The following is a 13,739-nucleotide window of genomic DNA, read 5'->3' as shown; positions in this document are numbered from 1 at the left end:
GGCTGGAGGACGACCTCTTTCTCTTAGGGGTCCTAATGATCCTCACGTCATCCTCCTCAAATTGGGGGCTAGAGAACGAGTGCTCGCCAGCACTGACGGCCTCTTCCCGGAGGGGAGATACCGAAGCCTGACCCCCCTCAGCACCCTGGATCGGCACCTCGTTAGCATTAGAGGGGGGCACGGCTTGGCTCCCATTGTGTTCAGGTGGAGCTTCCTGGTTCTCATTGGCCTGCTCCTCGTCGCTATCACCACCAAGGAAAGTCTCGAATAGACTTTCAAGGCCGGCCACTTCAGCAGACATCCACACTACAACAAGATAAGGAAACTGGTTAGTCGAGAAATCCGCATAACAAAACAAAAGCAACAGTAATACAAGAAATACAAGTTAAATCTACTCACAAATATAATTTCTAGCGACCTCCCGGTCACCCATAAGGAGATGGAGGTTCACGTGATTTTTCCCGAACACGGCCAACAATACGTCGGCAATCTTTTTGTCCACAGAGGACATTCCTTTATATGTCAGCTCAAGATAATCACACACCATCTCGAAACAGCGGATGGAAGCCCAACTGTTCGGATGCAGTTGCGACGGCGCCACGGAGCATCGGCTGAGGAGCGCCATTTGGAAAGAAGAAAAAGGAATGTGAACCCCCAATTGGGTAAACATCGCCTTGTAGAACCAGATCCAATCGGCGACTCGGGGGGAGTGGAGGTTGACTTCGTATAACCGCTCGTAAGGGGCGGGGATGAAAACGCCGTAGTTAGACTCCTCGTCAGTCCCGCCACACAAGTATTCGGCTTGACAGAACTCGGTAAGCTCCTCCTCACCCATTTGGTTTGGGGAGTCCTTCACGTCGGAAGTCACCCAGGCGTACCGATCGTAAGCCGTGGACGAAGGGGAGGCCCGTGCAACGTGACGAGGCATACCTACAGTGGGGCACCACTCCGTTAGTCTAAGAGCTCGGTAGGTCGGAAGTAACCCAGAAACTACTTTTAGCCTATTCAACAACTGGAACCAAGCATGGCCGAAGCAAATCCTAAGTAAAGCCTAAAACTAATGCCCTACAATGGTAACCCCCCCTAATGCACCTATCTAACACTAACGACAGCCAGCACGCAAGTCAAATCAGGAGAGCAGCATGTATACAGGAGCATAGATAATGAAGATAAAGTGAACATGAAACAGAAGGCAAGGGATGAATGCTTGATTGTGATGACTCTAAAGGGAGTGAGAGGGAGTGAATGCACAAGGATGCAGGAATCACAGCAGGAAATTCGAGAGAAAAAGATGAAAGTAGGAAAGAGCCAGTCACGGAGGAGAAAGTAGGATGCAAAACTGGGGGGGGGGGGGAGTTAGAAAACCAACCCAAGAAGCGCGAAAGGCAAGGGCAAAAGAGTCTTTACTCGCAGGGTCTGAAAAAACCCATTATGAGCATTAAATGCTCAACGCGAAGAACGAGACGACGAACGGTTATCCCCAGCAACGAACATAACACGCCACCAATGGCTCTCACGATCATTGCTGGCGCGTTGGGGACACTGTTACGGCCTGGCCCAAACATCACGTGGGCTGACCCGACCCATAAGCCACCCGACCCGAACGGTCGGGTACGAGGCGCTCAACCACCGATCCGGACACGCGTCCTTGACAGCTATCTACTACAGCTGTATGGGGAAGCTTCGAGGAAGGTGGGTCTGCCCTTGCGGGACCCACTCCTGACACGGTATATAAGGAGAGGGTCCTACCCCTCCCCCAAGGTACGTCACTAGCAAAAACCTTACTCTCTTCCTTACCTGCACACATCGCTGACTTGAGCGTCGGAGTGTCTTTGCAGGTGACACCTCCCACACAACTCGAAGTCCTCGGAAGGTCGGTTGCGCTCCCTCGCATCTACACCCAGCAACTAAGCGGGAACCACTAAGCCTTGAAAGGAGACCCCCGAACCACCCGGTACCCGACAAGCTGTACACAATGTAAAATAGTCAACTGCTATATATGGCTTTTATAAATATGGTGTGTTCTTGATTTTTTTTTTTTGTATACGGTATTTTTTAGTTACACAAACTAAATGATAATTCGTCGTGAATTTAAATTTTATTTAAAAATTTATTATTAACCAATAAATAACTACATATATAAAATAGAATTTAAATATTTTATACTTATTTAAGTAGATAAATTAGTTGATCACTCAAATAAATTAGTATGTTCTTGATATTAATATGAAGATAGTGGAAGCAATGTGCATTAGAAATTATGGTGGTGGTAACTGCTACACCTATAATATAGTATAGTAGTATAAATAATTATAATTGGATTACGTTATGTTTATTAATTATTTTATCTATTGTCATAAATAAAATAATAATGTTGATTGAAAATGTGGATGGTCTCAGTTTTAGTGATGATATTGTTTCAATTGAGAAGTTGTTGGTGTTCTTCACGCGGTAATAATATTATCACACATTTAAATAACTGAATAATAATAATAATAATAATAATAATAATAATAATAATAATAATAATAATAATAATAATAATAATAATAAAGAAGAAGAAGAAATGAACGGTCACGGCCAAGCACAAACAGAATATGTTCTTAATTATAATAATTAAGTCCCTTTCATACATGGATTAACAGATAACCATATGTTGCTTATAACACAACCAACCAAAACGTAGTTATTTATTTTTAGTTTTATATTTTAGTTCTTAATCTTTCAATCAAATTTTAGTTTCATACCTAATGTTTAAAATATTTCATTTTACATTATTTAATATTTTTGAGATAAAAATAAAAAATTTCAAATATTTTTACAATACATGCTATTAAAGCTCTTAAATACCTTACCCCCTATTTTCTAAAACTATTATTATATTCTTTGTTGTTTTTACTTTTTGTTGTGTTAATTTCTCCATTCTAACTTAAGGATGTGTTTGTATTGGATATAACTTTTATACAATTCCACTCATAAAATCATTTTGACGAATTAGTTTTATTTTATTTTAACTTTAAAATTAAATAATATACCATAAGTTTAATAATCTATTCTATTATATAAAAATCAGATTTTTTCATTTAATGATAAAATTGATGTGACATATTTTTGAGAGTGTTTTTTAATTTATTTTTTTTAACTTATTAAATACAATTCATTACAATGGCTTAATTATATCAACTAATTGATTTGATTAGATATTTAAGTATCACACAATTTAATATTATGTATATCAATTAATTAAATATAATTGTTAGAGTATAATTAGGATCAATTAGATCAATTAACATTATTCAACATATCTGAATATTTATTATAGGATATTACGTCTTTATTATTTTGATTCTCTTATCACCTATAAATATGCTTCTATATTGTATCATTTTACACAACTTGAATACTCACAAACATTTTTTCTATTGTTCCCTTTCCGCTTTCTAATATGGTATCAGAGCCATGGTATCCTGGTATCCTCCTTGAGGAGGATAAGTTGATTTTCTTCTGGTAAAATCACCATACTTTTCATACTTTTTCTTTTGTGTCATTTTTTTTCTCTTTTGTCAATACTTTGATGCTTTTCTGACTGATTAGCTCATCCAATACTTATTCTCATGGAGAAACCATATGTTTTTCGTCACCTTCCAATAGTTTATCATCTCTTTGCACTTTGTCACTTTTCAACAGTTTTCCGGCAGTTCGCCATCTTTTCAGCAGTTTTTTGGCAGTTGGCCACTCTTGCGGCAGTTCTGTTTGCGTTATCTTCCGATCCAGCAGTTTCATCTGTGTTCTCTTCCAGCAGTTTCATCTGCGTTTCCTTCCGGCAGTTTCGTCTGCACTTCCTTCTAGCAGTTCCGTCAGCGTTTTCTTGTGACAGTTTCGTCTGCATTTTCTTGTGGCAATTCCGTTCTATCTGCGCTTCCTTCTGACAGTTCCGTCTGTGCTTTCTTTCGACAATTCTGTCTGCGCACGCTTTCTTCAGGCAGTTCCCTCTGCACCTGTTTTATCAGTTTATGTATTTTTTTATTTAGTTGTTTCAAACTTAAGTTGTCATTTGAGTTTGAGGAGGGATGTTAGAGTATAATTAGGATCAATTAGATCAATTAACATTATTTAATATATTTGAATATTTATTATAGGATATTACGTCTTTAATATTTCGATTCTCTTAGCACCTATAAATCTCCTTTTATATTGTATCATTTTACACAACTTGAATACACACAAACCTTTTCTCTAATGCTCTCTCACTTACCCTTTCTAATAATAATAAATACAATTTAATTTAGTTAGAAGTTCATTCTTTTATAGTCTTCTATATATATATAAATATGACAGAATAAAATGGTAAAAATAATCTTTTTATCACTTTGGATATTTTAACTCTTTTTTTATCTTTACGTGTAATTTTGCTTTGCGTTAACTTTATTTATTTGATAATAAAATATACTCATGTTAATTCTATTATATAATAGTTTGTTTTTCTCCTATGTATTTTTATTTATATAGTTACTATTAATCTTACTGTTTTCGTTTTCTTGAATTGTTCTTTATTTTTTTATGACTTGATAATTTAAATAAAAAAGTAAAGAAAGAAAAAAAAACGATGGCTAAAGGCGGAGGCTAGAAGCCTAAACTAACAATATCATTCCTTAGCATTATTATTATTAGAATAAATGACCATTTGTACCCATGAATGATGATAACGCTGACATATGTACCCACGAAAGTTGCCCTTCATGTGACAAAAATACCCTGCTTTAGTTATGCACTTGCTTCGTTATTATCCGAACCTACGTGGCACTCCCAAACCTCCAAAACCCTATCCTTCTTCAATTCCATTTCTAATTTCAACCATCCATCCCTATTCCATGGCAGCAGCTTCTTCTTCCTCTGCCGCCATGGCTGCTCTTCCGTCCTTTCACACCTTCGTTTCATCCTCGCGCTCTCCTTCCCAACTCTCCCTCTTTTTCAAACCCTTCTCCATCAAAAAGTAAGAAGCTCCGAACAATCACAAAACACCTATGGGGGATGGAGAACACCATGCCATGTCTCCATCAGAGGCCATTTTTTTATTTAGGTTCAATCCCTCAAAAATCACGTTCTGAACCGGTGTCGAACCACAGGTGCCGCTGCTGTTTGGAGATCGCAAACCCCACGTCGTGAGTATGAGATTTTTTCCGAAATGGCTTCAAACTAGTCGTTCATCCCTGAGATCAGACCTGACGGTCTCCCTCGATAAGCTTTCATCATTAGCTACACCGAGAAGGTACTTTTCTATTCTTCGCCCTTCAATTCAATTCCGTTGTTACTTCATTTTCTCATTCTTTGATTTCTTTCTTCTCCTTGTTGCAGAACATCGAAGAAGAGAAGCTTCAGTTGCACAGACAACTTCTCTTTCTCTAGCTATTTTCTCATTCATTTAGATCTGGCGATGAGTTTGTGCTCGATTCTTGATTCTTTTTGTGCAGTTACATTTGCGACATTGTTTCAAGTTAGGTTGTTTTACTTCCATGGTTGAATTGAATTCATTATTTTTTGATCTTTTGGTTTACAAGTAATTTTAATTTTTGTTTTTTTGAAGTAAAAATTGGACATCAATTTTATATAATCCAATGATTCTTCTGGCAAAGATAACTAAAATTATGTGGCTATGAAGATTCAAGATGCAATAACAAGTTGGGGAAGCAATAGGAAGGTTTGGAAAAGACGGAGAGTTGAGAAGGAGAATGCGGGGATGAGACGAAAGTACGAAAGGACGGATGAGCGGCAGTGGCGGCAGAGGAGGAGGAAGATGCCGCCATGGAATAGGGATGGGTGGTTGAAATTAAAAATGGAATTGAAGAGGGATAGGGTTTTGGAGGGTTGGGGGTGCCAAGTAGGTTCGGATAATAATGAAGCAAGTGCATAATCAAAATAGGGTACTTTTGTCATACGGAAGGCACCTTTTGTGGGTACAAGATCAGTTTCGATATATCATGAGTACATATGTCAGTGTTATCATTTTTCATGAGTACAAATGGTCATTTATTCATTATTATTAATAGGAACTTTATTATTTCTTTCTAATATTCTTTAATAAGAGTTTCATTTTTTCTTTATTATTATTAATATTTTTATTATTTTCTTTTTTAATGATAAATCTCCTTATAATAATTCTTTTAATAGAATATTTTTTTAGTCTAATAGATTTTTTTCCTATTTTTTGTCAAAAGTAATTTATATTAGGAAAAAAGAAGTTACAAATTAAATTTTAAAATTCAAATTTAAATAAGATGTACAAAAGATAACTATTGAATTCATTTAGTAGATTTAAACTCTTTATATTATCTTCATTGAAAATTTCAAATACTATTATAAAATTTTAGATATTTTTTATCTTATTATTCTTAAATTATACATTATACCGTGTATTTGAAGAGTTTCATCTTTTTTTGAAATAAGCGTGACATTATATACTTTTTTGGATGCAATTGAAGTTGAAGTGAGTAACAAAATTGATTATATAATAAGATACAAATTTTTAGAATTTCTAGCATAATTGACAAATTTTTAGTTTCAAAATAAATTTTTATTCTATTTTTTCTTTCATTTGATTTTTTTATAATTTTTCTTTAATTTTTTAATTAATTATAAGTGTAATAATTCATTATAAATTTATGTTTTGTAGAGAACATTTATCAATCATAAAATAATACAGAAGACTTAACCAAAAAATTTAAAAAAATTGATTAATCACAAAATAAAAAAGTATGAATTATGCTTTAATTATGTTGTAAAATGTAACACCCTAATACTCAAATCCTTATGCTCGAGTCATAAGTCAATGATATTACGGTGGTACGACTCTCAGGTGGATTTTTAATATATAAATATAGGTAATTTCGAAAAGAGTATTAATCGAGAAGCCTGAAAAGAGTAGAAATAAAATCGCGAAGGCGTATCACTCACGTTTCGACAACGAAAAGTTAAACTGCTAAGCCAAACGCGATATACGGACAAGGCATAAAGGAGATTAAGAGATAGATATATATATAACATAAGTAAATAGCCACTAGTCGCGACCCGCGAAGTTTAGGCCGGCTAGGGTACAGTATGAAAGTAGATGACAACAGCATATCCTAATCTCTCCCAAAGGAAACATAAGAGCCTCTATAGGCAAGTTCCGAAAGAGTTCAATACATAATATAATCTTTTCAAAACAAAGGTGGAGAGATTCTAATCAAAACACAAAGTAGAGGAAATAAAGATCTTTGCCGTCTCTCAGACGACCCACAACTCACTTCTGAGCACCTGGACCTGTATATGAAAAATAAGAGATATATACGGAATGAGAACCCCGGGCCTATGGGTTCCCAGTACGGTAAAAGTGCCAAATAGATACAATGCACTGCAATAAAATCTCACTAAGCATCCTAAACTTCTTCACCAAATATTCATCCTAGGTTCTCGCTAATCCATGAATAGGCAACTGTCATAAGGGAGTGCTAAATCTAATTCATGTTTCACATATTTCCCAACTCGCTGACTCTTCCACGAATCAAACTCAGAATTATAAGCAAAACCATCACCAGTTGTTCTGCCTCAGAAATTCTATATCAATACATCATACCCTCGCCTAGAGCTAGTGAAACTACATCACTGCGTCTACCCAGGGAGCTCCGATTATCTCATTCAATAATCATCATCATCATGCAATCGCATCATCAGTTCATCCCATCAAGAACAGCCCTCACACCCACCGACACCAGCATGAGGGCATCTCAGTTGTACAAACACAAGCAATTCAAGCAAGTAATACACAATAAATTATTTTTCTTCTGTCTAATAATTTTATTTCTCTTCTATTTATATTTCTTTTCTTCAATATTTTATTAGTTCTTATTTTTCTAAATTTTACTTTAATTTATGTATTTGTTCTTATTACACCTAACATTTTTTATTTATGTGTATACATTCTTATATATGTTATAGAAATATGATTTCATTCCATTAACTTGCCAAATTTTTTTGAAAAATCTAAAGCTAAAGCACAAAAATATATTTATAGATATTTTATTTTTTAACTAAAAAATGTAATATTTTTTGCTATATATGTTGAAATCCTAAGTTAAATATGAATATTGATTTTTGAAATAGAATAAATATATTTTAATTTTTTGCATCTAAAAATAATATTCTATTAATGTTAGAATTATTTAGATAAATAAGTAATAGTGAATATAGAATTATTTAGGATGAATAGAACTAAGTACATCTTTTTATTGAAAATATTAATTTAAAAATATTATATTCAATTCTCAATAGTCAACTTCTCATGGAACCATTGTATATTCAAAAGATTTTTTAAGACATGAAATAATTTTAGGTATATAATTTTTTATTAAAATTTAATTAATTCAAGATATTTATTGTCATTAATTAAAAAAGTAAAATAAAATGACAATTTAATTTTTTATACTCTTAAAATATTATTTATTTATTTTTTTAGCATTCTTTATCATCCAATGATCATATTATTATACTTTAATTCAATAAAATTATTTATCATCATTTGATTGAATAAAAATTCTATTTTATCTGAAAATTTTTTGATTTCTCAATCTCTAGATCATCGATATTAAATCATTAAAAAATATAACTGAGAGCGCAGGAGCATCCCTTCATTCGAGAGCATGATTGAGATCAGAAAGCTTGGCTTTTGTGGTTCTTTGATATTCGTCAACCAAAACTTTCTATATCCTTGATAGGGTTGAATCACAATTCCACTGTGGGAAAAGAGCTACGGAAATGAGTTTGATGCGTCGAATACTAAAATCCTGAAGTCATTATTTATATTTGAGTGTGACACTCATTAAACCCTAAAACTCAAATAAAATAATATCTATGATTTTAATCTCATTTATCTAAATCAAAAGTAATAATGACTTATTTAATTCAACATTTATGACAATAAATGGGAATCACCGTTATATAAGTAATTTAATGTGAAATTACTTAACTTGCAATTATAATTAATATATGTATTGCCTATAAATATATTAAGAAATAATAATTTCCTAACAATCTTCTACTTGGGCTATACATATATATTTTTCCTGAAATAATCACATCTTATAAATTTTATGTGCACATCTGAATGTTATTTCCCTGTTTACTTTAATAATTTGGTCTGTCTCATATATTAGTTATGAAATTACTGCAACTTTTATCACATTAGTGTCGCAACGAAACCACAATGATCGCCATACTAAAATACTCAATCACATAGATCAAATTTGTATGAAAAAATTCAGAAATTATATGCAAAAATGATCTCATGCATGCTATACTTTCAACTGGTCCAACTTGAATAAAAAATTTATTTTATTCGGTGGCAGGCTCAGATAAAACTGCAACGGCAACGCCCGAACTCATAACGATGGTGATTAAGTGATGAGTCTGTGAAAGAAGAAGAAGAGAAGAACTTAACAAACTCACAATGAGAGAAATGGGGAAATTTACCTAGAAAAAAGGGACTTGGCAGGAGAAAGGCGGCGACGGGCTCAACAACGATGGTAACGGGATAAGCAGCGATGATGACATGAGTTGTGAAGGAAGATGGAAGCTGTGAAAGGGTAGGCGGCGATGGGCTTAGCAACAACAATGACGGGAGCTATGAAATTTTTTGTGAAAAAATCGAGAAGAAGAAGACTTTGGATGAGGATGACTGGATTTTTCTTGCATGGCTATAGAGTATGGAGTGAAGTTGTGAATCACTGAATCTGAGATGTGAGTCAAATCCTAATTCCTAAAAAGTGTTTATATGTATTTATTCGGGGCGGGTACATCCTAAACCCGACCATGCCATGTCCTAAGCAAAATCTGTCCTGACTCAGGTCAAGTTATTACCCTCCCCAATCGGGTATGGATAGGTCGAATATCCGTGTATTCGGGTACTCCTGCCCAGTATAACCATGTATTGATGCTCCATTTATTACGGGTTTATCATTAGCCAATGAATTGCTACACACATAAGGCGAAATTCTAACTTCTAATAGTTGTTTAAGCGGATGAGTGAGATTATCACTCAACAAACTCAAATTGATTAAGACAATTACTAATTATTTTTAATATTTTAATATTAAAAATTTTGAAAGTTTGATTTTAATTATAATTTTATAAAATATTTATAATAATAATTATTATATATATTTTATTTAATTTTTTAATAAAATTTTTTATATAATTTTATGTATTATCCCATTGAGGATACAAAAACAAACTCAAATTATTAAGATAAATATTAATTATTTTTAATATTTTAATATTAAAAATTCTGAGACTTTAATTTTAATTATAATTTCATAAAGTATTTATAATAATAAAACATACACTAGTATTTATAAAAAAAAAAGGAGTCACAAGGGAGGCCAGATATTTGTGGTAATCTAAAATGCTAGCCGGCCGGTTGAATCGAACCGGTAACCAGCCGGTTCTATAAAAACGACGCCGTTTTGTGATTTAAGAAAAAAAGAAAAAGAAACAAATCCTGAAACATTCCCTTTCCCGAATCAAGAATCACTGTGCACCCCCATTAGCCCCTTCTGAAGCAAAGCAAAGAGAACCCTAGCCCTAGGATCCTTGCCGCCGCCGTCCCTAGGTTCTCGGCACATCCACTTCTTCCTCTTCCCCCTGTCCGGAACCCAGGTAGCTCGGCTCGTCATCCCCATCTTCCCTGTCTTCTCTGTTTGTGGCTTGGAGCAGCTCGCCGTTGGTTTGCCGCTTGCCGTCGCCTCGCCTATCGTCGTCGTCTCGTTGATTGCCATCCGTGTCTCCGTCGAAGGTTAGTGATAGATCTGTTTAATTTTGTTTCTGGTTACTGATGGCTCTGTTAGTCTGTTTAACTTTGCTTCACATTCGCTCATTCTTTTTAATTTTGCCATGGTTAGTGGTACCGACGAGTGATGAGTGATGGCTCTGGTTAATTTTGCTTCTGGTTACTGATGGGTCTGTTTAATTTTGCTTCGATCCGCTCCTTCCTTTTGATTTTGCTCCGTTTACTGATGAGAGATGGCTTTGTTTAATTTTTGAATGCTTGGTTCTTCTTGATCGTTTTAATTTCTGGAATTTTTGTTCAAATTTTTGTGTAATATTTTGTAATGTTTTATAATGTTGCTGTTTTGTAATTACTGGTTGTTGGGTGCAGGTTTAGTGTCATCACTGTTTTGGAATGTTTATGTACTAATGTTTGTTGTTATTTTGTCATTGCTGGTTACTGGTTGTTGGTTGGAGGTTTAGTGTGATTATGGGTTAATGTTTTGTAATGTTTGTTGCTGAATGCTGATTGTTGAGTTTAGATATGGTCTTGTTGCTGAATGATGTTTGTGATGAATGCTAAATGTTTGTTGCTGAATGCTGCTGCTGTTTTTAATTTCGTGAATGATTTATTAATTTCATTGTTCTTAAATTCCGTTCTTGTTAAAAAATTTGCAATTGGTGATCTTTTGATTTATTATATGCCTCATGTTTTTAATTCCACTCTGCTTCTAGGCTTTGAAATCAGTTTATGATAACTGTGATGCAATTATTTAGTTGGATAACTTATGTAATTATTGAGTTCAAGAGATTGAGTTTTTCTGTTCTCATTATTAGTAAGACATGGATAGCTTAGAATTTTCTATTTCGTTCCCTTACTTCTGAAGTTCATTGTTTCAGAAGGTTCAGTGTTGGCTTCAACTTTCAAATGGGAATTGGGAGCTGGTGAAGATAATAGCATCTTTTAGAATTGAGTCTGTTGTTTCACTTCCTAATGGGAAAGTAAGATATGATCTAGAATTACCATAGTACACAGTGATGTCTGTTCCATCTAGCTGGACTCAGTGAGACAACTGGAAAATATTGTTTTAATTTAACCTTGTTAATCATATCTTGCTTTTGTTCAGATAAAAGCAGGGCCTATTTTGGTTGCCATAAATCCCTTCAAGAAAGTTCCTTTGTATGGTAATGATTATATTGAAGCCTACAACAGTAAAAATTAAAAGGACCTGTTTTTTTTTTTTTTTTTTTTTACTTTTTTTGACTCAGTTACATTAAGGCAATATTTTCTATCTTTAACTTGTGCACTGCAATTCAATTCAACTATTTTTAATGAAAAGTAAATAGCCATTTCTGACCATGAAAGATTCATATGCTGACAAAACTAACCATGAAAAATTAAAACTAAAGTTATACCCATATAAGATAAATTTTATACGACAAAAATAACCAATAGTTAAATTTTTATTGATAATTCCATAAATGCCCTCTTCCTTTTCTCTTCCTTCTTCATCTTCCTTCTATAACCATTATTAACTCCACTGAAAATTTATTGTTCCACCAGATCTACTCTATTCCCACTTTTTCCAAACATCTGCATCTTGCCAACAACCACTGCATTCCTCTCCTCTCTTCTCCCAAACTAACCCAAAGACCCATTCAATCCTCATCCCTTCATATTCTGCATTCAAACTCAAACCCCTCAAAACCCTCACCACCACCAGACCCGACACTATGTGTATTCCCAAATCCTACGTCGGCGATGTCTCCTCTGCCATCTCAGCTTTTTCTGTTATGAACACAACTGCCACATTGTCTTCCCAAAAATCTCAGGTCACGCCTCCAAAATGACGACACTCTATGGCCTCTTCCTCTTCTCCTTTTCCCCAACACTCGCTGAAATCGCCGACTTGTAGACTACGACTTCGTCGCCATCAACATGGAGCACGGCCACGGCAGAATCTCTGACGCGCTCTCTTGTCTCCATGCTTTCGCAGCCACCGGCACCGCTGCAATCCTCCAGGTTCCAAAGAGCTCTGCCACTTGGGCTAAGAAATCCCTTGACTTAGGCCCACAGGGGATCATGTTTCTAATGATCGATTCCACAAAATCTGCCATCGACATCGTGTCGTTCTGCCAGATCCCTCCCATTGGGATCCGTGGCTCGGCTCACTTCGTCGTCCGGGCTTCCGGTTACGACATAGATGAAGGTTACCTTGGTAATTACCAAAAAGAGATGTTGATTATGTGCCAGGTTGAGTCCGTTGAGGGAGTGAAGAACGTTGGTGAGATTTCAGCCGTTGATTGGCATTGATTGCATCCAAATGGGAAGATGTGAAGAAATTCAGGTTGAGTTTGATGTTGTTGATGTTGGGTTGTTTAGAAGCACTGCTGTAGAAGATGTGAAGAAATTCAGGTTGAGTTTGATTGATGAAAGGAAGATGAGGAAGGAAGAGGAAAGAAGAGAGTATTTATGGAATTATTAATAAAAAATTAATTGTTGGTCATTTTTGTCAAACAAAACTTATCTTGTATGGGTATAATTTTAGTTTTAATTTTTATGGTCAGTTTTGTCGGTATCTGAATCTTTCATGGTTAGAAACGGCTATTTACTCTTTTAATGGAAGTATAATTATGTTAATTGCCAACATATTTGCTGTAAGTTTTCGAGTATTTTGATGATTAATTACATTTAGTTGGTGATATTTTATATAGGGATGTTCAAAATCGATCCGGACCGATCTAAACTGATCAACCGAACCGAAAAACAAAAAACCGAACAAACCAAAAATAAAAAAACCAAAAAAATATTTTTATTTTTATTGCGGTTCGGTTCGGTTTTTGATTTTGATAATGAAAACTCCAACCGAACCGAACCAAATCGGTATATTGAAAACCCTAAAAAACCAACCCCCCCCCCGCCCCCCAAACGTGACTCTCAT

At 34.8% G+C, this 13,739-nt stretch overlaps 1 pseudogene; it reads left to right on the top strand.

Moving 5' to 3' along the window:
- Positions 1-5,653: 5,653 nt before the first annotated feature.
- On the top strand, positions 5,654-13,322 carry LOC112762657 (uncharacterized; annotated as a pseudogene).
- Positions 13,323-13,739: the final 417 nt, after the last annotated feature.

Source organism: Arachis hypogaea, chromosome 17 (assembly GCF_003086295.3).
Source record: "Arachis hypogaea cultivar Tifrunner chromosome 17, arahy.Tifrunner.gnm2.J5K5, whole genome shotgun sequence".
NCBI lineage: Eukaryota > Viridiplantae > Streptophyta > Magnoliopsida > Fabales > Fabaceae > Arachis > Arachis hypogaea.
The sequence above is the reverse complement of the archived record's forward strand: the minus strand, read 5'-3'. Positions and strand labels throughout refer to the sequence as shown.